The 24,518-nt window shown below is 35.8% G+C and overlaps 1 protein-coding gene and 1 long non-coding RNA gene across 3 annotated transcripts in view; one reads left to right on the forward strand and one right to left on the reverse strand.

Annotated features, from left to right (window-relative positions):
- LOC118356135 (membrane-associated guanylate kinase, WW and PDZ domain-containing protein 2-like) overlaps positions 1-24,518 on the reverse strand; it is a 747,678-nt gene that overhangs the window by 553,636 nt on the left and 169,524 nt on the right. The gene's annotated exons all lie outside the window — the stretch shown is intronic.
- Positions 20,140-23,616, forward strand: LOC113911197. The gene is made up of 2 exons (XR_003516398.1): positions 20,140-20,207; positions 23,304-23,616. It is a non-coding gene; the product is annotated as an uncharacterized LOC113911197 (long non-coding RNA).

Below are 24,518 nucleotides of genomic sequence, written 5' to 3' on the forward strand. Positions count from 1 at the left end.
TATTACTAAGTCTCTCTTCTGCCTCATTTATCCTAGCAGTTAGAACCTCTTTTTTTTTTTTATTGCACCTCATTAATGGCCTTTTTGATTTCAACTCTGTTAGATTTTAGTTCTTTTATTTCTCCAGAAAGGGTTTCTCTAATAATTTCCATGCTTTTTTCAAGCCCAGCTAGTATGTTTAAAATCATCATTCTGAACTCTAGTTTCAACTTCGTACTAATGTTTGTATTGATTAGGTCCCTGGCAGTCTGTACTGCCTCTTGTTTTTTTTGTTGAGGTGATTTTTTCCATCTTGTCATTTTGTCCAGAGAAGAGATGAATGAGACAACAAACTGCTAACAGGGTTACAACGTCCCCTGAAAATATACACTAAACAAATCAGGAAAGACCTGACACCAGGGGAAAAGAAAGGGAAAGGAAGAAAAATGAAAAAGATAAAAACAAACAAAAACAAAACAAAACAAAACAAAAAAACAGAATATGATCAAATATGATCAGCCTGGTGCATAGATCAGTGCCACACACTAGATTTTGGGCATATTTTGGTCTGTTAGAAGAAAGTGCCTCCCAAAATTTTAAAGAAAGAAAAACTTGTATATGTACAAAAATAAGGGTTAATACAATGAAGGGATGGAAGATGACTGTAAAGATGAAAATTATAAAAGATTTTATAAAAGGAATTGATAAGAAGTTGTTTGAAAACAGAAAGAAGAGGATTTTAAAAAAAAAGAAAAAAAGGGAGAGAATGTGATCAGGCAGGAGACTAGAACAAAGCCATACACTAGAGATTTAGGGTATATTTTGATCTGTTAGAAGAAACGGTATCTCAAAATTTTAAAGAGTGAACAACTTATATATATATACCGAAAATAAGAGTAATTACTATGAAGGGATAGAATATGGCTTTAAAAATGAAAAATAAAAAATATTTTTAAAAAAAGGGATTGATAAGATGTTGGTTGAAAAAGGGAAGAAGAAAAATCCCCCCCCCCCAAAAAAGGAAAAGACAGTTAAAAAAATTAACCGAAAGACTAGAGAATCATGGTAAAAAAGCCATGAATTCTATGTGCTGTATTTCCCTTGCACTGGAGTTCTGCTGTTCTCATTGATCGGTAAACTTGGTCTTGGCGGGCTGTTCTTGCTGATCTTCTGCGGGAAGGGCCTGTTGCTGTGGTTCCCAAATGTCTTTGCCGGAGGTGGAATTGCCCCGTCCTTATCAACCGGGCTAAGTAATCTGCTCGGGTTTGCTCTGGAGAGCTTTTGTTCCCTGCAAGCTTTCCGTATAGCTTTGGAGGACGAGAGTGAAAGGCAGCTTCCCAATCTCCGCCCCGGAAGAGGCGAGAACTCGGGGCCCCACTCCTCAGTGCGCCCCCAGAGAAAAGCAGTCAGTCACTCCCATCTCCCTGGTCTCCGCTGCACTCCATGCTCACCCTGCCTGTGACCGAGCGTTTCTATCTCTGTCACCCGACCCCCTGCAGTGTCTCTAAACCCAGCATATCCCTGTGGTGCACTCCATGCCACTCCTCCTGGGGGAGAAAGGGGAATCTCCCCGTATCTGCCACTTGTTGGGTCCCTGTTGGAGGAGCAGTGGCCCAACTCTGCGGCAGATCACAGTTTATGGCAACCCCGAGCCGAGAGCCTCCTCCTCCTCTGCAGCCGGCTTCCCCGCTCTGATACCTGGGAGCTCTGCCGCACTCAGGCACCCCCAGTCTTTCTGTGACCCCAAGGGTCCTGAGACCACAGTGTCCCAGATAGGATGCCACTCCCCCTCTTAGCCAATGGAACGACATCCCTCAGCAGAGCCGACTTCTAAAATTTCTGATTTTGTGCTCTGCTGCTCTATCACTTGCCAGAAGCGGCTCAGGGAGGCCCCCTCCCCCGCCGTCTATCCTCCCAAATATCGCCTTGGATTCGCTTCTCCGCATGTCCTACCTTCCAGAAAGTGGTCGCTTTTCTGTTCAGAGAGTCGTTGCTATTCTTTTCTTCGATCTTCATTGAGTTTGTAGGTGTTCAGAATGGTTTGATCCCTACCCAGCTGAATTCCTGGGACCAGACGATATCTAGGTCTCCTACACCTCCACCATCTTGCTCCGCCCCCCATGTATGCTTTTTTAAAAAGATTTTATTTATTTATTTGTCAGAAAGAAAGAGCACAAGTAGGGGGAGTGGCAGGCAGAAGAAGAAGCAAACTCCCCGCTGAGCAGGGAGCCCAATATGGGACTTGATCCCAGGACCCTGGGATTATGATCTGAGCTGAAGGCAGATGCTTAACTGATGGGGCCACCCAGGGGTTCCTCATGTATGCTTTCAAAAGTAGTGTATGTTGAAGCACACAAGATGGAATGTAGGTATGTTGATAAAGAGCCAAGTTTGAAGAGCCAAATCTAAAACAAGTGGGTCATGAGTTGTTAAAATCATGGAGAATTATCAGGTTGAATCAATGGGCGAAAAATATAATCTCCAAGAAAACTGGGATTAAAACTTCTAGAATCCTGTAAAAGCATATTTATCCAATTGTAGTCCTTTTTTCAAGGGAGAGCATATGGTTTCTGACTTATTGTTGCTGACTTTGAAATATTTAATCTATGATTTTGAAGTCTCTAACTTAAAACAATGTCTTCTAAATTTTTTTGTCATTTTCTAAATTTGCATGTTTTAAAAATTAAAGAATACCTCTCAAAAAGACAAAAATAAGTTCTAGATTAGGTAACAGAAATATCACCTAATAGCTAAGAGTTCAATGTTCATAACTTATTTCCTCAATCTATGGTTCCTAAAACCAATTAGAAAGAGATATAGAGATTTTTTCCTTTGTTCCTGTTATAGTACCTCAAACTGTAATATGTATACCACATCCTCTGTGGTCCTTATTCAGCCTTGTGTGGAAGGAATAGAAGAAAAAAGTGAGCCACAAACCTATTTGATTTTTTTTTTTTTTTTGACCATGAGGTGTCTGTGAACTTAGAAAACATTTTCCTCTATTTAAAAAAAACTCATAAATTCTTACTTTTAGGAAGCCTATAAATAAAGAAGATTTTCAATTACCAAGCAACGAGCAAAACTATAGTTACAAGTACTGTGGCAGTTTTTACATGAAGTTGGCAAGCATATTAATAAGGAATCTACTTTCTGAATAGCTCAGGGTTTGTGTAAATGATACTGTTTATCATGCCACTGTTAAAATAACCAACATATCTTAAAGCACTTTGTGTGTAAAGAAATTCATAAAATAAAAAGCACTGAGTTCTGCATGAAGGAATATAGGATATCAATCTCATTTTATCTTATACAAAAAAAACCTTTAGGGTGTTGGTATAGTAAGCGAAGCATATAATTTGCAGAAACTCTAGAGACTGTCATTTTTGTCACATGAGCTTGTATTATTTTTCCAAGAGATTTATACTACTGTATTTTTAACTACTATTTTCAATTTAAGACAGAAGATGGACTTGAGTTTTTCTTAAGTATATTTTAGCCTCACCATCACTTCTTCCACAACCTCTTCAAAAAGATATTTTAAGACACTGCCATTTCCTGTGACTTTGTAGCATTATTTAAAACTGTTAATATTTATCCAATCATGGTAAAGATATCAGTTAGGATAGAAGTATAAAATTATATAAAATTTAAAAAGGAAGTCCTCTCTCTCTCTCTCTTTCTCCCTTTTCTCCAGAGAGACAAGCTAAATAGCTCCTCATATTATATTCAAGATGTTATTCTACAAATTTAAAAAGTTAAAAAATTGTAAGTTTAATAACACAAATAGAATCATGTATACAGATAGTCTGGCAAATTGGACTATAAGATAAACACCTTGAAATGGAATACTGGATCTGAAAGTACTTGCATTTGAGATTTTGATAGCTATTGCTAAACTGTCCTTCAAAAAAAGAAAAGGCTACCATCAAAAGTATATAAGAATAACTATTTCTTCCAACACTGGGTCCTATTAAACATTTCACTTTTTTCAATCTTGATGTTACTCTATATTAGTAAAGGTGAGCCACTTGCCAAATGTTTATTTTTATTTTGCTCTTTCTGAAACTGCTAATGTCGTTTCATCATTTTTTCTTGGGTTGTTCATCTTTTGCTATTGATTTCTGAGAACTCTTTGTATAACATAAATTATCACATGCTTTGCAAAAGCTTCCCCAATTTATTGTTTGTCTCTTGTTTATGGCATTTTCAACTCTGTGAAGTATTTAATTTGTATATATAAGATATACCCATGTTTTCCCTTACAGCCTCTGAATTAATGGGATATGTACAGAGGTCATCTTACTACAAATATTTTGTTTTTTAAGTTTTCTTACCATTAATCTCTATTTCTCCCTTCCCTTCTCTTTCTTTTTTATGTTTAAAACTTTAGTCCATTTATAATTCAATTTTATGTAAGAGTGTAAGAATACAGCTTTATGCCTCTATAAATGGTTAGGTAGTGTCCCAACACAATTTATTGTCCAGCTTATCTCAATGAACAAAAATGACAACTTAATCACATACTTATCCCTCTAAGTCTGTTTCTTGTTCTTCTATTCTTTTCCATTAACCCACTATTCTTGTACTATTGCTATACTATTTTAATTATCACTGATGTGTAGTAATGTGTTTTAATATCTAGCAAGGCTAACCTTGCAGGTTAATCTAGAGAGTTTTCAATAAATACAATGGAAAGTCAGTGATTAAAGGGATGATAGAGAACATCTAGTTCAGCGTCTTTAATTTACAGATGAGGAAAGTAAAGTCCAGGGAGGTAGGTACAAGATTCATGCAACATTCCACAGCAGTTCATGGGAACACGGGATGCCTGGCTAGTTTCCTAGCACTCATTCACTCTTCTGAACCATGCTAGTAACTATAAGCAAATACATTCCCATAGACATCAATAATTCTCGAATTATTCCTGAGCTGTTTCTCTGATTTTTTCTTCCTATTCTACTTTTTTTAATGCTTTTGAAACTTCACTATAAGCTTATGCGATTTTCATCACTATGTTTACTTTTAAATACCTGTGTCTCATGAATACTAGTAGAAGAAAACCAAACCTGTCTTCTAACATTCTTTGTCATGGCCTATTTATTTTGTTCATTAGAATCCTGAGTGGGATTGTTCTAACAATGAAAAAAATTTTCAAAGTGACGCACAATTGAACAGTAAAGTTTCCATTGACTAACCAGGCAGTTACATGCCAGAGGCAGTTATCAGCATGTTAATGAGATCTATGGCTGGCATTAAATGTAAAGCATTGCAAACACTACTGAATGTATGAACATAATACATACACAACTTCCATTAGATTTGAAAAGTCTGAAAGAGTTATATAAAAAAATTATGAAACTATGTGATGGAGCTTTACACAATGATTCAGGGACAGAAACTTTGCCCTTTCCAAAATGAGAAAAAGAAAGCTTAGAAAAAATTTAAAAATAATACCAGATTAAATCAAGATAGCAGGTCAACAATTCCAGGGCTCTGGCAGAGAAGTAAAAGCAGATGTGGAAATTGAAGGATATTAAAGTCCAGTAAGTCACTGCCTGGGGTGGTTTCATATAAAGATGCTGGACCATTTACAGAACTAGGAATCCATCATACTCTGATGCCAATTATAAAGGTTATAGTTCTGGACAATTATGCTATCACCTAGACATTTTTAACTGAATTAACAGTTATTGTATTAGATTTACCCAAATCACTGTATTAAAATAAAGGATCTGGGCATTTTCCAATGAGACACATGATATTAATGGAAGAAAGCATCTAATTTTCCCAAAGTCAAAATATCTAAAACACCTTACAATATAGGCAATTTGGGGTGAAAGTTTAAACCAAAATGCTACATCACTTCTTATCTGGAAAGCGCAATGTAGCAGAATGTTGAAAAGGATCATACAGACTAGGAACTAGAAAGAACTGAAAAGAATTGAAAGAATTTGAATTAATAACCTCCACTGAGAGACAACAGAAAAATGATGCATTCCTCCCACTGACACTATTCTTAGAATTAAATTCAGATACCTCCAGGCACTAGATGATCACCTTTGATACAAACAGTTAAGTCATGAAGTTTTACTTTCCTTTCAAGATAGGTTACTATGTGACATTATTATGAATTTTTATTTTCAGAAATCTAGTTTCCATACTGTGAACTAATGCATCTAATAATAATGTCCTCTTTCAGTAACAATCATCCATTAATTGCTCAAGAGTGTCTCACATGAATTTGGAGCTGGAATTCCAACAAAATGCTTACTTTTATACATCTATACCTTTTCTTACAACTTTAAAAGATTCATTAATGTCACCTAAAGCTTTAAAATATAGTGGGGGTAAATGCATACAAACCACAGTGTGATGACTGAAAAATATCTTTAAAATGTATATGATAGAGTCTTTCTCTCTAAGAGCTACTGAAGTAAAATCCATATGTTAAATATATACACTTACAAATACAATTTTCCCCACACCAGAATCAGAAAGAGCTGCAATTTAATATATGTTCTTAAATGTTTTAAAATTTGCTTTCTTAAAATACAAAATAAAGAATAGGGAATAAAATTTAATTACAATTTCTCATTATAACAAAACAAATTGCCTTACCAACATCTGAGTGATATTACTTTAAAAAACAATTCAGAGGTGACAAAAACCAAAAATTTGTATCTTGATTTGTCAAATCTAAGCAGTAGACTTCCCCTTCAATTCTGCTTAGGATTTATAAAAAATCTGTTAATATTTGGGGTGTTGAATTTCCTTCCAGTACTTTTCTTACCTTTTTAGTGTTTGTGTGAGTGTCCATATGTATATACATTTGTATTATGAATACTTTTTTTACATTATGTAACATGTGTATGCATTTGTATAAATACATATGTATGTTCATATATGTCCCCATAAGAATACAAGACTATGGTTTTGTATGCTATTTAAAAAAATAGTATTTCACGTTGTAGGTAAGTTTTGAATTGGATTTTTAAAAGTCAAAGTTCTGATGATGCCTTAGAGGTGGGTCATGAGGTGCAGTGTGATGGAGGAAGGCAGACATGAAAATGCAGATAACAGTACACTGAGAATTTAATTCACCTAAACTTCCTAAAATATTATATTTTGCTTTTTCTTAACTAATTTTGGTTTGGTCTTATTTTCTATTTTGTGCTGTTTTGTAAACTACCTCCAATATTTTATGGCAATTTTACTTATGAATAATTCTAACATGGGCTGCCTGGGTAGCTCAGTTGGTTAAGCGTCTGACTCTTGATTTGGGCCGGGAACCTGCTTAAGACTATCTCCCTATGCCTCTTTTTCCCCCAAATAAATAAATAAATCTTAAAAAATAAATAACCCTAATGAGAATTTAATGAACTGGAAAGTTAACAATAACTATTTTATTGTTTATTTGCATTATTTATTAACACAAAAATCTCAAAACTTTCTATCTCACTGCAAGTATCTACATAGTAATTAGATGATGTTGGTTCTCCAGAGTTGGAGGATGGATGAATAAATGCTGTTTGTCCGTGGACTGTTTCAGGTTCAACGATCCCGACACTGGATGGTGCCCCCTGGAACATGGGCTTTGTGACTTAAATATTGTATCCCTCCCTGCTCATCGCCCCTGTATCCTCCACTTTTTGATCTACTCTGTCCCGAAAGTCTTCATATACTTACAGACGTGACTTCTTGCTGACATCAGATACTGTGGGAGCTAAATATATCATGAGCTAAAGATACCTTGATTTTCCAAACCATCACAGTGTCATCTGTTCCCAAATTACTTTACAACCAACTTCTGATTACCCAAAGAAGATTATCTGATCACGAGAGTACTTCCCTGTTCTCTCAGCTAATTTCTCCTCCACTGGAAGGGAGGGAGGTTGGATTTGAAGAGCTAAAATAGGCAGCTGCCCAGGTGATATAATTTGAGATGACTGGGAAGAAAAAATCATCTAAAACTTTAACTCATTGTCCTCCATCATTAGAGAAGCCGTCTATAAGATGTTAGAATTTTTTTTTTTTTTTATGGTCTTCAAGGACTCCTTTTAAAATGTAAGTACTCCATTGTCGGGCAAGAAAACCATGATCAGGGCTCACTGCCCATCGGTGGGAGGCCTTCACACAAAGTAGAGACTGGCTGTCTCAGCGTATGAATAGTAGAAAAAGGTGTCTTTCTGATGCAGCTCCTTGCCCACTCACGTGGTGCCTTTGTACAGAACACACTGCAGAATTGTACTCAGCAGCAATTGTCTTCAGCTGGCTGCTGGCTACACAGTGATGGAGAGGGAGGACCAAGTGTGCTGCCCCTGGGCTCCCCTATCTGGTTAGCCAAAAACAAAAAACAGCTTAAAATGAGTGCTTGTCAATGTTGCTAGTGGTTTATAATACTGTTTTAGTTACCCGACTTGCAGTGTTTTCATTTATACAGATATTCAAAATCGAGTCTATCTGGGTACATCATGTAGGAAAACAAAATTAAACAAAACAATAGTAAAAATTTAGGTTTACACACGGACAGTATCATAAATGTAGTACAGTTTAATATCCTTTTAGTTTAAAAGGCTGAGGGCTTGCGGCAATGTAATTGAGAACGTGTGTACTTTTTCTTAACCGTCCTTTGTAAATACGTGGCTTTCTGACCACCAGAAATATTAACCTTTGGCATCTTCCAAAGTGAGTCAGCCCTTAAAGACAATTGTCTCACCATTACAGGGATCTGACACCCAAATGACTTTCTAATTTGGGGATTTTTTAGTTTTCAAATGGAAACCCCAGAACTGGGGTATGGTAGAGATACCTTAGATTCTTTAGGATTATCTCTGTACTTCTTTCAACTCAGCTCGGCTCAGGATTTGTTGCCGGTTTGGTCCTCGGAACTTGTGTATGGCCTAACCCTGAGGTTAGTTCTGGCAGGAGATTTTACATGGGCAACACTTCTCAAACAAAGAATAACCTACCAGCAAATTTCGCAGGGGGTCTCTGCTTTGGCCTCAGTCACAACTCTGACACAGGGCACAGGTTAGATCGTGACAGTGGCAGGTCTTTATTTCCTCTGTCAGCTCCCAGAGAGTTGCAACCACATATGAAATATTGCCTCGTTTAAAAAGCACTTACACATGGTTCACATTGTTTTCAAAATGCTCTATCCACATCATTCCTACAATCAAGGGAAATGTTGGAGTTGATAAGAGAAGGGAGAAAAGTAAATTTTAATAACGTCTTATTGGAAGCTAAATCCCCAGCTGGGAACTGAATTTACAACACAAGAAAGCAGAAGGTAAATATGCTGAAGTGAGGCATTGTTAGCGATTCCTTCTTTTTCAGAAGAGCTTAATTGAAGTCCTACCAAGATAGAAATGATCACTTAGCAATCCACATTTCAAAGGCATTTAATGGAGCAACTCAATTCCTAGTGGAACTAACTTTTAAAATAAAAGGGCAATAACTAAGAGTTATTATGGATGCATAACAAAATTGGATGCTCATATAGCTACTTATTTCTCACATTTTGATGAAATACAGACTGCTCAGAATATCAGGTTGGAAGACTCTGAAATATCTGACTCTGATGTCAGGCTAAGTATTCCTCACAAGCAAGGTTCTTGGTTCTTAGTTCCTCTTGTCTGTGACCCGAATGTTTGCAGACATACTAACATAAAGTAAATGCTTACTGATTAAAAAAATAAGAAGAATAATAAAAAATGCAAAATACATTTCAAGCTTACCACCTTTTCAAAATGAAAATCAATTAAGGTGGAGTACAAAACTGATAATACTTAACACATGTACACGAAAATGCATTTGGTGTTTTGTATATTGATTGTAATGTATAGATCTTGTTTAGTTGATCAATTTCCTAACTGAGAGAAGTCATTCAAGAGAATGCCCTGCTGGCAGAGATTGAAGCAATCTGTGATCATCAATTACAGTTATGAGTTTTTTCAATCATTTAAAATTTCAGTACATATTGATTACCCATGTGTCTTCTAGACACCATAGGCATACAAAGATGAATAGGACAGAAACTCATAGAGAAAATTTTCAGAAGAATCATTGCAAATATTATTTATGTGGCATATATATATATTATATATTATATATTATATATTATATATATGTACATTTTTATTTGACACTTGTCTGTGACATACACCAGACAGTATACCATTAACTGGATGATCTAGGGAGAATCATATAGTATCTATAAGGCTTTTTCTCCTCTGAAAAAAATTAAAAGGTATTATAGGTCCATTTATCATTATTCTATATATTCTATATTATTCTAGAATGTTCTACCCTTATTTCCTTTCTCCTCTTTGTCTTTTATACCATTTCCCCTGTATTTCAGCCACTTTTGAGATCACTGGCATGCCACTGTTTTGGAAACTGTCGTTCCTTGGTTTGTTTCCGTAACACGACCCTCCCCTGGTGTTTGTTTTATCCAACCTTTTCTAATGACTCCTCTGTTTCTTTTCTTGCATACCCTGTGTCTTCACATATCCTAACACCTAGTTCTCTGTGATTCCTGCCTCTGGACTTTCTCCCTCAAAATGCTGATCAGTCTCATCAAACATCTCTGTGCTAATCATTTTTAACTTTCTTCCTAGGACCCCTTGATTGAAGGGGTCCTGAACTCTGACATCACATACTGACAATCCCACACATTAAAAACTCAATTAGAGAGCATTCTGTACCATTACATACATGTCGGGTCCATCTCCCCTCGTGGACTGTCAGATTCTCAAGTCTAGGGACCATGCTTTATATCATCATTGTATATGTCTAGCATTTGGTGAATGAGGTACCATAGAAACTCCATTAGTAAATCGTTCAGCAGGTAATGGACTTAAGCCTCTGAGGCTGTAAATCTGGTACCTCTGACACATATTAAATAATTGGAATCAGCCTGCCTTGTTTTCTGCCTTTATAAAGCCTTGGATGGCAACCTTTCAACAACATAGTTAAGGCTGCAGGAAGCCAGTTTAGTTTGCATAATCATGTAAAAACAATTTAATGTTTTTTTTATGACAAAGATTTTTTCTTAAATGTGGGTGATTTATTTTTCTATGCTAGAGATTATAAAGAATGAAAAAATAGTAATGTGCATGTTATAGTATGAGTGATTTTCCTATGAAGACTGATGAATAATAGAGGCAAAAGAGATTTTAAAGGCTGTCATGTCACTGCCCCTCCCCCATTTTATTGATGAGAAGCCAGACTTCTAAATTAAGTTGTTAGTTTCAGACAGTGATTCACAACTTCGGATTCATGTTAGAATCATCTACAGTATTTCCAAAAAAATACTGATTGCTGTCCTCTCTCTCTCTCGCTCTCTCTCTCACACAAACACACACCCTCAGAAAATTATGATTTAATCGGTTTGAGGTGGGCTCATGGCTTTGAAAAAACTCTTTTTAAGTTCTCTGAGAACCACATTGGCTTAAAATTTCTAGGCTTACTGCACAGTAGTTTAAATAGGAATACACTAATTGAGGTTTGATTTCAAACTACATGTGCAAAAATCAGTTATGAATGATTATTCCTGGATTTTAGAGCTAGCAAATATTTTAACAGTCATTTTATAAATCACTTGAAACATATGTATTAAAAACTTGTATAATTTAAATACAAAGGAATAACACTCATGTATTCACTTTATGAAACCCATTATTTCTATAGAAATTTCTGATTAGTACCTGTATTAAACGGCTTTGGAGTTCTACTCTTTGACCAATAGGTGGCACTAGTAATTTTTGTATTAAACTATAGAACAACCAAATTGCACACCCTTTAATGAAATATATTTTATATATAAATCTCTATTAAGACACATTACAAGCTTTAGCTTCTGAAATTCATTTTTAATTTCTCTGCATGTGTTTCATTTAAGTGCTCTTTAATTACTAGAGCGCTTAGCATAATGAATACTGAAACTATGGATTGATTTAATGCCACAATAAAGATTTTCTGCTTTAATCCTTAATTAGTTCACTGAACTTGCATCCATTTAATATCAGTGACTAGGATCTTATTAATGATAATATTACTTTCAAATGAGAAGCAATGCAATCCACTGAATCCCCTCTAACAACAATATCAAATTAAGGTTATGATTTGTGAGAAATAACTTTAACTTAAAATACACTTTGTGTTCACAAATAATTTTTAGGTTTCCTATAAGTTTAAGTAAAGATCCAGGTTAATCTAGTATCACAGGACACTATTACTTAAAATATAGACATTTAGTTGAGACATGTGATCTGGCTAATTAAGAGCTAATTCAGTCTCCTGCTCCTATCCCTTATACTGGCATCTGAAAACCACTGCTTGAATTGAGTAATGAAAATATATACCAAAAGATATCCATCCATATGATTTTCCCTCACCAAGAAAAATATTAATTAGCATTAATTCTGGCCTAACTTTATTCCTACAGTGTGCTGGCCTCTAAAGTTTTATTCTAAATTTCTAGAGTTTTCAAGGTCGATAAAATACTAAGTAATAGCTTTTGCTGTGAGACTTAGCTCAGGCAAGCCAATTCCGCAAACATGCCTTTGGCTGAATTGAGTCCAACAGATCTCTCATTTCCTAGGAAAACTTAGTCACATCAAGATAATAAAGTCATATATAGGGATGTTTTTTTTTTTCATTCTATTGTTTTGTTTTTAAATTGGGCTTGAGATGATACACTAAAAAAGAAGTTTTGAGCCCCGAAATATCTCTTTCAGAGACACTTGATCAATTAGCACAGAGAATTATGACTGAATCACTCATTCAGAAGTGAAGCTAGCCTTACTATCATTGTGTGAGGTTCCCCATATGCTGGGAAATGATTTTTCTCAGCCTGGAGACATGTTTGTGTTTTTTCTAAAAAGATTCAAGAGGGAATAAGCAAGATATAAATATATAAAGTTTCTCTTGCTCTCTGGGGTTTTGTGCAACTTATTTCAAGAATGATTAAAAATTGAGTGGTAGCAAAGTAAAGAGTGAAGTGGAAGTGGGTTTTCATCTATCAACTTAAACCTGGCCGTTCTGTTGTCAGAGTTGTTTTCTAAAGCCTCTCTTCCCTTCAGAATACACGCAGTATAAATGGTACATTTTTTTTCCATTTTATGGGAGAAAAACAGAACTTTTGTTATAGCATGGCTCACTTTATCTCCTTGCCCCCAAATCCCTGCTTTCCTCTATGGTCTGCAATCAGACATGCCATTACCATTCCTCTGTGCAGTGCTCTATTAGGAATTTTGAAACCTATTCCTCTTAGGAAATATTTTCTATTGTTTGTTTATCACTGTCTGCTCTCAAGAAAATGGTGATGCTAGTAAAAAAAAAAAAACTCATTTTTAAACGTTCTCCCTAGTTCAACCTATTGAACATAAGAGTAAATGTACCTCAACAAAAGTCATAATCCTGAGGTGCAATGGTTTTCAACCTTCAGTGCACATGAGAATCACTTGGCAGCAGGGTTACCAGATTTAGCCAATAAAAATACAGGACACACAGTTCAATTTGAATGTCAGACAAATAACAAATAACATTTTTAGTGTAAGTATGCCCCAGGCTTGCAAAATTTATCATTTATCTGACATTCAAATTTAACTGGACATCCTCCATTTTATCTGGCAACCTTACTTGGAGGGCTCAAAAACAGATCACTGGTGCCACTTTTCTGGTTCAGTAGAGTATGGCCCAAGATTTTTTTTCTTTTTTTTTAAATTTTGTTTATTTATTTCAGACAGGGAGAGAGAGAGAGCGTGAGTGAGCAGGGGGAAAGGGGCAGACAGAGAAGCAGGCTCCCGGCTGAGCTGGGAGCCCAATGCGGGGCTCGATGCCAGGACCCTAGGATCATGACCTGAGCCGAAGGCAGACGCTTAACGGACTGAGCCACCCAGGTGCCCCAGCCCAAGATTTTCTAAAAGGTTTCCAGGTGACGCTAATACTGTTGGTCTGGGAACTGTAGTTTTGAATACCAGTGCATACTGTGTAAGGGTTTAAGCTTGCAAGATACTGGCATTTCAATCCCAGGTCTGCTGCTTAATACTGTGTGTAAACTGAGTTATTTGTTTGAGCACTATAAACATTGGTTTCTCCACTGAAGAAGGCAAATATTAATCATATTAGTGATGATGACATGTAGTAATTCAGAGCGCTCAGACAAATGCAGAGTAAGTGCTTGATAAAAGTTAAATCACAAGTTCATCATAGAGGAAAGAATTTTCATTAAGTTCTTCACTTCCCAGATTGTTTTATATTGAACACAGAACCACAGCAAGTCAGTGTTGTTTAACATGAAAAAAAAAAATTGGGGAAGAAAGTTTACTATAAAATAACCCAGAATTTTAAGACTGCCCCAAGACTTAGAGTACTAATAAAGAAAGTGAAACTCCAACAGAAGCATTTTCCAAACTTATCTGAACATGGATCAACATCTCTTCCTGCACAGAAAAGTAATTTAACCACAGAGTTTTCCATGAGAAACCAACTTAGGAAATACTGTCATGGTTCACAGGGCATCTAAACACAAAATGACATAATTACAAACAGGGATCACTTTTGCTACATAGAAAAACGTATTTCTTTCAATTATTATTGGTATCCAGCAGAGTTCAGCTAAAGCTATAACGCATTCATTCTTTCATTTATTCAACACATTCACTAAACATCTAAAATGTATACAAGAGAATGATGCACTATAATGATAAAAGGAAGAATTAAAAAAATACTGCCCTTAAGTAGCTCAGCCTGGTATTTAAAATACTTAATAACAGGTATTGGTCAAGACTGTTTTAATGTTCCTCTCACCTTAACCAAACTTTAGATAGGTTTCTTCTTAATTATAGTTCCCTGTTCCCTGAAGTACCTTTACTTAGAGCACTTAGAAGACTTGCAATTGTAAAGTCTTTCTTTTTTTTTTTAGATTTTTATTTATTTATTTGAGAGAGAATGAGAGAGAGAGAGAGCGTGAGAGGGGGGAGGGTCAGAGGAAGAAGCCGACTCCCCACCGAGCAGGGAGCCCCATGTGGGACTCGATCCCAGGACTCCAGGATCATGACCTGAGCTGAAGGTAGTCGCCTAACCAACTGAGCCACCCAGGTGTCCCTCTTCTTCTTTGAGATGTAAATCTTCAACAACCCAGAAATTCTCAAGGAACTAGTATCCCTTTGAAATGTAATCATAGAAGTAGATATTGTCCTATCCCCCAGTCTCTGTGGGAGAGTAAGAGTCTAACAGGAAGTGACAATTAGCAAACACAGATGGCCTAATCACACTGAACAATCTACCCCCTAACATCCTCCAGTACTTCCCCATTAACTTACTCCAGTGTTCAAAAATCCTGTCACCTTTTGTCTCAGCACATCTGAGTTGAATCTCTCTCTCTTACTGCAATAGTCTTGAATAAAGTCTTCCTTGCCTATTCAACTGGTCTGGTGCAGTTTTTCTTTTATAGTACTAACCACATTTTACCTTGTATATTATTAATCTTGTCTAGTCCAGTATATTGTTAATGAATCTCATTAGCAATAAAAAGGTTGAATGTGGTGCCTAATGTGCAATATTTTGAATCCCACCGTTGCTTATAGGCAGTGGACTTAGAAAGAAAGAGCACTACTTTAGGAGTCAAATGGAACTTGTTTGAATCTCACTCCTACCTGCTACTACTTATGTGGCTTGGGAAAAAATATTCAATTTATATAAATATTGTTTTTTTTCCTCATCAGTAAAATAGGGATAACAAAACCTACTTTTCAGACATTCTCTGATTTAGAAAAAAGACAGAGTAGGGGGAAACGAAACAGTTTGTAATGAGCAAATAGTCAATCAGGCACTCAGAGAAAAGCTGAGCCAATGTACTGGCTGGGAGCCAGCAAAAATTGCCCAGCACCACTTACTAAATCCCGTAGCACCTCCACAGGATGCTCTCAGTTCATTCTAAAAGAACAAGTCTTTCTAAGGTTCTGGCTCCTCTTGAAGGTATTTCCTCCTACTATTCCTCCTCTTTCAGGACTCTGATTCTTTGGCTTCTTCTGAGTTTCCACACAATTGTTCCCTTACCAAAAAACATCTCCTCATTTATTTCTATATTTTTGGTAACTAGTCACATTGTGTTTTGAATGTCTTCCCCAGATTGGACTGTTTGGGTCTGGTCAATTCTCTACTTCAGCCAAGTCATGTCTTTCTGAAGGAACCAAAGCCCTATGCCTTGATTTCCGTCCATTACCCAAAATGACAATCATACTCCATATTGTCATTACTGAACAAAAGAAACACATTTGCAACCTGGGCAGAGCCTCCAGAGGGATTATGTACTGATGTTTGTCATTGTAAACCAAGCTACTTTTCCTCTGAAAGGACAGAGTTGTTTGTCAAAAGTGGATTATTTTGGAACGTTATTGTGTTCCACCAGGGCATCTGCTTTTTTCACTAAGTAAATTGATAGCCCTCTCAAGCCAAAAAGCACCTTTGATTCAACCTCTTCAGTTTGAATTACATGAAATTAACATTTACTATAATACAAAATTTGTAACGGTTGGGGCTTAATTTAATTAGTCCCAGCACTGAATTTTAATGAGGAAGTCTTAGAAGGCACTGATTTAAATTTACTAATGCACACCAGACATATACCACTGGTACCAAATATATACTACTGGGATCACAATGAAAATGGTGACATTAAATGAATACATTTCTTTTATTTTTAAGTTTATTTATTTTATTTATTAATCTCTACACGCAATGTGGGGCTCAAACTGATGAACCCAAGAACAAGAGTCTGTGTTCTTCTGACTAGGCCAGCCAGGCACCCCAAAGTGAGTACATTTCTATATGTAATCTGGAATTTAGGAAAAGGTTATCAATTTTTTGCATAGCTTTAATTATCAACCAGTATTGAGCAATCTCTATAGACCTAGTACATGGCTACATGATGTAGGATGTTCAGAAACAGAATAAGTCTTAGTCTCTGCTTTTAAAGAACAGTTAGTAAGATACATATACACTTGTGAATATTTTGGGGTTTTATTTTTGTTTTTGTTTTTTGTTGTTGTTTTTAAGTAGGCTCCACGCCCAGTGAGGAGCCCAATCTGGGGCTGAAACTCATGACCCTGAGATCAAGACCTGAGCTGAGATGAAGAGTCAGATGCTTAACCAACTGAGCCACTCAGGCACCCCATACCTGTGAACATTTAAATACTGACCTAGGAGAGAGGACCCTAGAAGACACTTTCTGAGATTACTGGGAATTAATCTAGTTCTTATAGGGGTCAGGTAATGGGGTTGAGATTTTGTCTTGGGAGGACTATAAAAAACATAAAGATACCTATGTATGAACAATGGAATCTAAGTTGTAAGAGGCATCAGGAGATCTTTGTAAAGAGAAATAACAAATGAGAGACATTTTAGGAAGGTTTTCCATATACAATGGGTCAGGGTAAGATTAAAGGAGTAGGCAGACTCATGGGGAAATGATGCAAAATATAGTTTTCTTTAATACAATCAATGGTGCTGGAAGGTGACAAGAAGACACAGTGAAGAATGAAAATAAGGCTTGGATGCAGAATGAATTTCCAAGAAAACATGCCTTAAACGAGATTTGAAATAGGTGACACATCTGTCTACAAATGTACACTTGGGAGCTATACACATCAAGGTGACAAAGCAGGCAGTGAAGTGCATAAGCTAAAGAAGTCAATGTGTGCTGACCATGAAAATTATGATAGCCGAGAACTAGGGATGGGTAAGAGTTCAAGAAGTTAAATGATCTTCTAGGATAGTGGTTCTTAAACTTTGGTGTGCATGAGGACCACCTGAGGGCTGCTTGTTCATAATGTAGAGTCAGTAAATGTAGGGTTGAAGCTAGAAATTTAAATATTGAACAGTAGTCGCAGGTGAGTTTGCTGCAGGTGATCCTGAGACCACACCAGGACATACATTGAAAGAAACTTGTAAAATAAGGGGGGGTAAAATCTGTCTTTAATGCTACAACCTTAGTTTACTTTGATATCTGAAAAGTGATCTTCATATTTTTCCTTGCATTTTGCTTCATGCTGGTATTACACATTAAAAAACAAAACAAAACAAAAGCAAAAACCACTGAAATATAAAAGAGGGCAAAAGGTTCTAATACCAAAAAATAGAGCATAAAAATGATTGCTGAGTCATCACTGCAAATTTAGATTGAACCATTTCTCTGTAGAAGTCTTTCGGAAGTATCCTGGGTAAAATAAACTTTAAGAAAAAGCAGGTTTGTGCTTTTATTGCTACACTGTATCAGAATGTCTGCCATGTTCCCCATCGTAGGTATCTTCAACAGATCTGTGGTAGTATCATTTAAGCTAGTGACATTCTTGGCAAGTTTTATATACTATATAATTTATTCACTGTATAATACGAAAGGAGTTAGAGTTGTCTAAATCTGGAATGAATATTTAAAAAATCAGTTTCCCAATTTCTATTGAAGATTATAATATATATATAATTTTTATCATTCCTATGAGATTTCTATTTTTTTCATGATTCCCCCAATTATTTCCACTATAAATTTTTTGATGCATGAATTTTATTACTGTAGAAATTTAGGAATCCATGTGAATAAAGGAATCACTAAAGAGATCTCTTTCTTTAGAATAAAATGACTAATAAAAGCTGTAAAATATATTTAACACAATTCCTCGGAAAATTTTGTGTGAAAATTTCCAAGTTTAAATAGCTGTAGTCTCATTAAGGAATTTGTATTTTATTAGGAATATATAGCACCTATGAGGCACTGTAAAATCTTAAAACTTCAGTTCCCTCTGGTGGCAGAACCTTCAAAGTGAAACTGTCAGCAACTCTGGATAGGGCTTGCATTTATAACCTCCAGATGAGAAGAGATACAAAGGGCTTATTCTTAGGTATTGAGATGGCTTTGGAAATAGCTTCTCACCTACATCCTTGGGGCAAGTAACTACTGGGGAAGGTAGAAAAGAAAGGATGTAATTTTATACTGTTGCCTTTTTTTTTTTTTTTTTAAACAGGGGAAAAAGCACTCCCCTGAAGCTTGAGGATATATTCTGGAGGCTGCTTGGATAGTAATTTTCAAATTAATACAATCTATTACATTTCTTAGGCAAAGACATAGCAAAACGCAGATAAAAGAATAAAAAAAGACAATGCAAGAGAAAAAAAGATAAAGAGACCCCCTCCTCCTTGCTCATCAGCAGAGTCTTCATAGGCATGACAGAATCATTCAGCAAGGTAGCATAAAGACCTGGGCCCTCAGAAGATTTTATACAGATAAAGGTTTAATTTTAAATTTCTTTCAAAACCAGGGGTATCTCAGGTAATTTGAGGTAATTGAAAGTCTAAAATCTAAGTGAATTATAGAAGTTTAACAGCTAGTTAAGCTGTAGAATTAGGATTTAACCCCAAATTTCTGACTCTAAACTTATTTTGTGGTATATTATACCTCCCAAAATCAGAGCCTGAAGCTGTGAACAAAAGGGATTCATAGGTTAGTGCGTAAGAGGCATATGCTTGAAAGAATCCCAGATGTGATCAAATGGCTGAACATGTTCTATTTTCTGTAACATGAAGCTTAAATATGCTACTGATTTTTGTAATCTTAGTGAAATGTAGCTTCTGAAATATAATCATGTGTGCTCTTGCTTCTGAATCTTGAAGCCAAAATATCTGTAGGATTATATATCCCTCAAGGTTCAGAAATTTCAATAATCCAATAGGATAGGGTTTTACTTTAAAGTCCTTCTAATCCACAGATTTTAAAAGTTATTTGGAGGTATAAATGTCAAGGAGATACACATAAATGCATCAAACACTGTAGTTATTTTTGTAACCATAAATCCTTAAATTTCAACTTTCTCAAACAATAATAAAGCAGGAAGTATCTTTGGAAGGACCAAGAGATAAATATGATTTAATTGTTTGTATAATATTCATTGCTGTTTAGATACCTCATAGCCATTACCCACTCCACTCCTTCCTCTTCTTCAATATTAATATGATTTAGATTTTGGTTACCTTCTTGGGAGAGGCCTTATCCTTCACAGAAGGTGGGCCTCAGCACTAATGGTTAAGTGGCGGAATCCAATCATGGTGATCAAATTCCTTTTACTGGTGACTGGCTCAGATAGAACATGTGATATAATAATGGCCAATGAGACCTGAAAGGAAGTCTGCTAGGAGGCTTTGGGAAAGTTTCTTTGCTCTTAAAGATACAGGTAAATGACTTCAGGTTTTAGTAGATTTACCTACTTCTGAACATCTTATTATGTACTGATAAATATTCTCATTGCTTAAACCACTTTGAGATGGCTTTTCTGTTATTTTCAGTCAAAGGTGTATTGATCTAATTTGTCTCTGAGCCTTTATATCTTATAATAAAGTCAGCTCTAGGGAAAATATTAGGTTGAAGCAGGTCAAGTTAGTTTTTACCAAGCTTCTCTATGGTAGATAGACTTTTCAGAACCCAACTTACTCCCATATATCAACTTGTAGCCCTTACTAAAAATTTATAAATAGACATCCATTGTAAAAATCTATAAAGTATAGCCTCTGCCCTTAACCAGTTTCTACTAGAGGATTCCAAATGTTTTGTCATGCCAGATCACACAGTTTTAACAGTGGCTCCATACTCTGGCTTTTTCCAATTTCTCACCTTCCTATTCATAATCTATTTCCTTAGATCTCTTTCTATCTGTCCCCCCCCACCAAATAGATTGATGCAATGATAAAGTCAAGTCACAAAACTATCATTCTTATTAAAATAGTTTATTTAAATCTCAATAGGTTCTTTTAGAAGTTAATTCTGATTTAAGAAAATCAATAACTTCAGTGTTCAACTGTATTTTGTGGCATTTACCCAGGTAATAATCATCTACAACATACACTTGAATTATTTTCATACAGGCAAATATATGCTTGTCCCCTAAGCATGGCCCCTGTTTTTGAACTAAAAGTACAGTAAGTGTCCTGGAAGATAAAGGGTGCTATTCACGGGTAGGAGGAAAAACTCTCTTGGCATTACATTTAGTCCCCAGATCTTCACAGAAGATTTTTATATACAACTGTATGGACTGAATTTAATGAGTGTATATTCATTTATCATTATATATTTTTATTTTTTTATTTTTTTAAAGATTTTATTTATTTATTTGAGAGAGAGAGAATGAGAGAGAGAGCATGAGGGGGGGAGGGTCAGAGGGAGAAGCAGACTCCCCGCCGAGCAGGGAGCCTGATGCAGGACTCGATCCCAGAACTCGATCCTGGGACTCCAGGATCATGACCTGAGCCGAAGGCAGTCAATTAACCAACTGAGCCACCCAGGCACCCCTATCATTATATATTTTTAAATAATGATAATATAAGATTTCACCAGGATAGGACTGGGAGAGAGAAGCTGGGAAAAGAGTTACATTTTGGCAAAAATTTCTATCATCCTCAAAACAGAACTTTCTGGTAGAGTGTGAGAGACTTTGGCCATAAAATTTAAGTGTATATGTAAAACATGAATTGAATAATAAAATGTATATTCCCGTTTCTCTGATTTTATTAAGTTGTAATTTAGATTTAAAAATATGCACTTGGAACAGTCTAAATGACAAAAAAAAATTTAAATTAATTTCTACATAACAAAAAAGCAAAGAGAACTACAATAAACTCAACCCAACATTTCTTGACTTTCATGAGGTTAATCTACTCTCATATAGTGTAATATTCACTATTTCTTTAAACTTCCCATTTAATGAAGAAAAAATCTGAGATAAAGTAGTAAAATAACAAAGGAAGAGTGTTCTATAAGCCAGTTAGAAATATTACTCTTACAGAATAAAAACAAATCTCTGCATCCTTTAATTCAATCTATGAGGAATAGCTGAATTATTTCCAAATGCATCTTCTTACTTGGTTTATAGCCCTCAATGATTTTAACAACTTTATCTTCCCATACACACATTAACATTATTATATGTGTAAAAAACTCTTCTCTTTAGAATCTCATATTCAAATTGCCTAATCTATTGGATTGGTAATAATTTATCAAAACCAAGAAGGTGAAAATAAAGTAATACAAATGCTATGAAAGTAGGAAAAGAATACCTTTTATAAGATGAATTCTATCCATGTAAAAAAGTATATTGCATGTAAAATATTTGTATGCTGAATTACTTTTAGGTGGAATTTTTACAAGGTGACCTTATGCTAGTTGCATGAAACAAATTAAGTGCCATTTTAAATATCAATAATTAAAAGAGCAGCACTTTCATTGTTGCAATAACAAAAAAACAGCATTGTTTGATTTTAAAAAACATATCAAGGAAAGACTTTATAAAAAATCTTTTTCTCACATTTCCAAATCGGGCTTTCATTCAAAAGTGTGCTTACATTGACTGTTCATGTCTTCTATTATTATACACATCCAATTTTTAAAGAATTTTTATCAGACTCCAATATGCCTGACAAAAACCTACTCAGTTCACAGTCTGATGTTTATCTCTGATTTAAAACAGCCTTCAAACACCTTGTCAGAATCTGCCAGTGTATTGCTTTAGGCAACAAGTTCCTAACAATGCCCCACAGGGTTACAGAGGAGAGTGTTTTCTATCAAATGCAGCACCTTCCCTTTTTCTTATCTTCAGACAAGCAGAACACTGAAGCCTTGAGTCCTTGGTTTAATGTGGATAGCAATACATTTTACTGCAAGGAGTAGACTCACCAACTGGCTTATATATGCTTTTCTTTTATAATTAAGGGCAGAAATAATATCACAAAGGAATGATCAATGATACTCTGAGAACTACTCTTTCCCAGACGGAGATGATCTTTTGAGAAGAGTCTTTAAACATCTCAACCTGGGGTTTATAACCACAGGAGTTATTCAGAGAGTCACAGAATGGGGCTAAATTAAGTTAATGTATTTATTCAATCAATCAAAAAATATTTACTGAACATCTGCTGTATGTCAGGCACTGGGAATTCAAAAATGACAGGACAGTCAGAGTCTTCTGGCCTAAGGGGATCTAGTGAGGAAGAGAGTCAATTAAGCAAAACTACAGTGGTGATCTTGAGGCAGGTGTGGGCACCAGCTAACTTAACTGGGCTGAGGGCAGGAAGAGAAAGGAAAGGCTTCCCCCAGAAAGAAATGGCATGCATTTAATCTGAGACCCCAGAAGAAGCCAGGGGAAGAGGAAGTGTGCTGAATTTTTTTTCAGATAAGGATGGTGTTAGGGCATTAAATGGAAGAAGAAATGGAACTAGTATACATATAGTACTAAGTGCTTGCTAGAAGTTTTATATTTATCATTTCCTTTTTTTCTCAGAACCAACCATCAATGACTTGGATAGTATCTCCATTCAACACAGAAGAGATCTAGTTTCAGAGAGGCTTGATAAAGGCCCTAAGTTCAACTGAACTGTAAGACCCCACCCACTGAGTTCTCGCAAATGAAATGTGCGATATGTTGTTTGCCCGTTCCAGATTCATTCTCCACCCTTAAAAAGCAAAGCCGGTGGTTTAACTCAAGGCACATCAGACTCCAAGGCCCTTGCTCTTTTCACCAACCACAAGTTCTACTATTCCAAGAAGGAAAGAGGGAAGGAGGGAGTAAAAAATAAATAAATAAATAAATGACATAAATCAATGCCGTAGAGCTTGTATTCTAGACCACACAACGTTGCCATTGTCTTTAACTGAATATTCGCTTCATTTACAAGGCTGGAATGGAATTATGCCGATTCTTTTCTTAGGGCTACAAAAAGTTTTTGGGCTACATGCTCTATCACTGGGACTTCAGTTATTCTTCGGATGTGATGCAGACCAGTCTGGGTCTAGGAATCCCTGTCCCAAAGTCCTTACCCCCTCAATCAGTTTCACATATGAAACCTTCAAACCAAACCAACCCTGCAGGTTACTGATTCCTCCTTGGGATTATCAATGAGAGACTGATTAACAGTTTCCTGGAAACTGGCAATTCTCCTATCATGGCTGACAGCAAGGAAGGATGTAACATTTTCTTATATGGGTTTTTTAGAACCTTGCTCTCAAAGTGTGGTTCTTGGACAAGCCGCATTGGTCACACCTGGGAGTTTATTACAAATACAGAATTTCAGATTCCATTTCAGACTTGCTGAATCAGAATCTATATTTTTAACAAAATATCCATGTAATTCTTAAGCACTTTAAAGCTTGAGAAGTACTGGTTTAGAAGAGTGATGATGCTCTTTGTTAATAAATGTGCAAGTTTCCTTCTACAGGGCTTCTACCTTCCTTAAGATGTTCATGTTCACTGAGATCCTTTTCCAGTAGCCACATGCTATTCGTGGAAACAGAGAGCAGAAGAATAGAGTAAATTATAGAATTATTAACTTGGAGAAATAACTTTTTTTAACACTACTATTCCACTATACTTAATGCAGCCCAGATTTGTTTGAATAAATACATTTAATTTTAAGGCCATTTACTTTGTTCTGCCTTTTACATATGGATTTCTGTACATATCTTACAATGTTCCTAGGATACATTCTAGAATTAGAAT

This window comes from Zalophus californianus, chromosome 12, assembly GCF_009762305.2.
Source record: "Zalophus californianus isolate mZalCal1 chromosome 12, mZalCal1.pri.v2, whole genome shotgun sequence".
NCBI lineage: Eukaryota > Metazoa > Chordata > Mammalia > Carnivora > Otariidae > Zalophus > Zalophus californianus.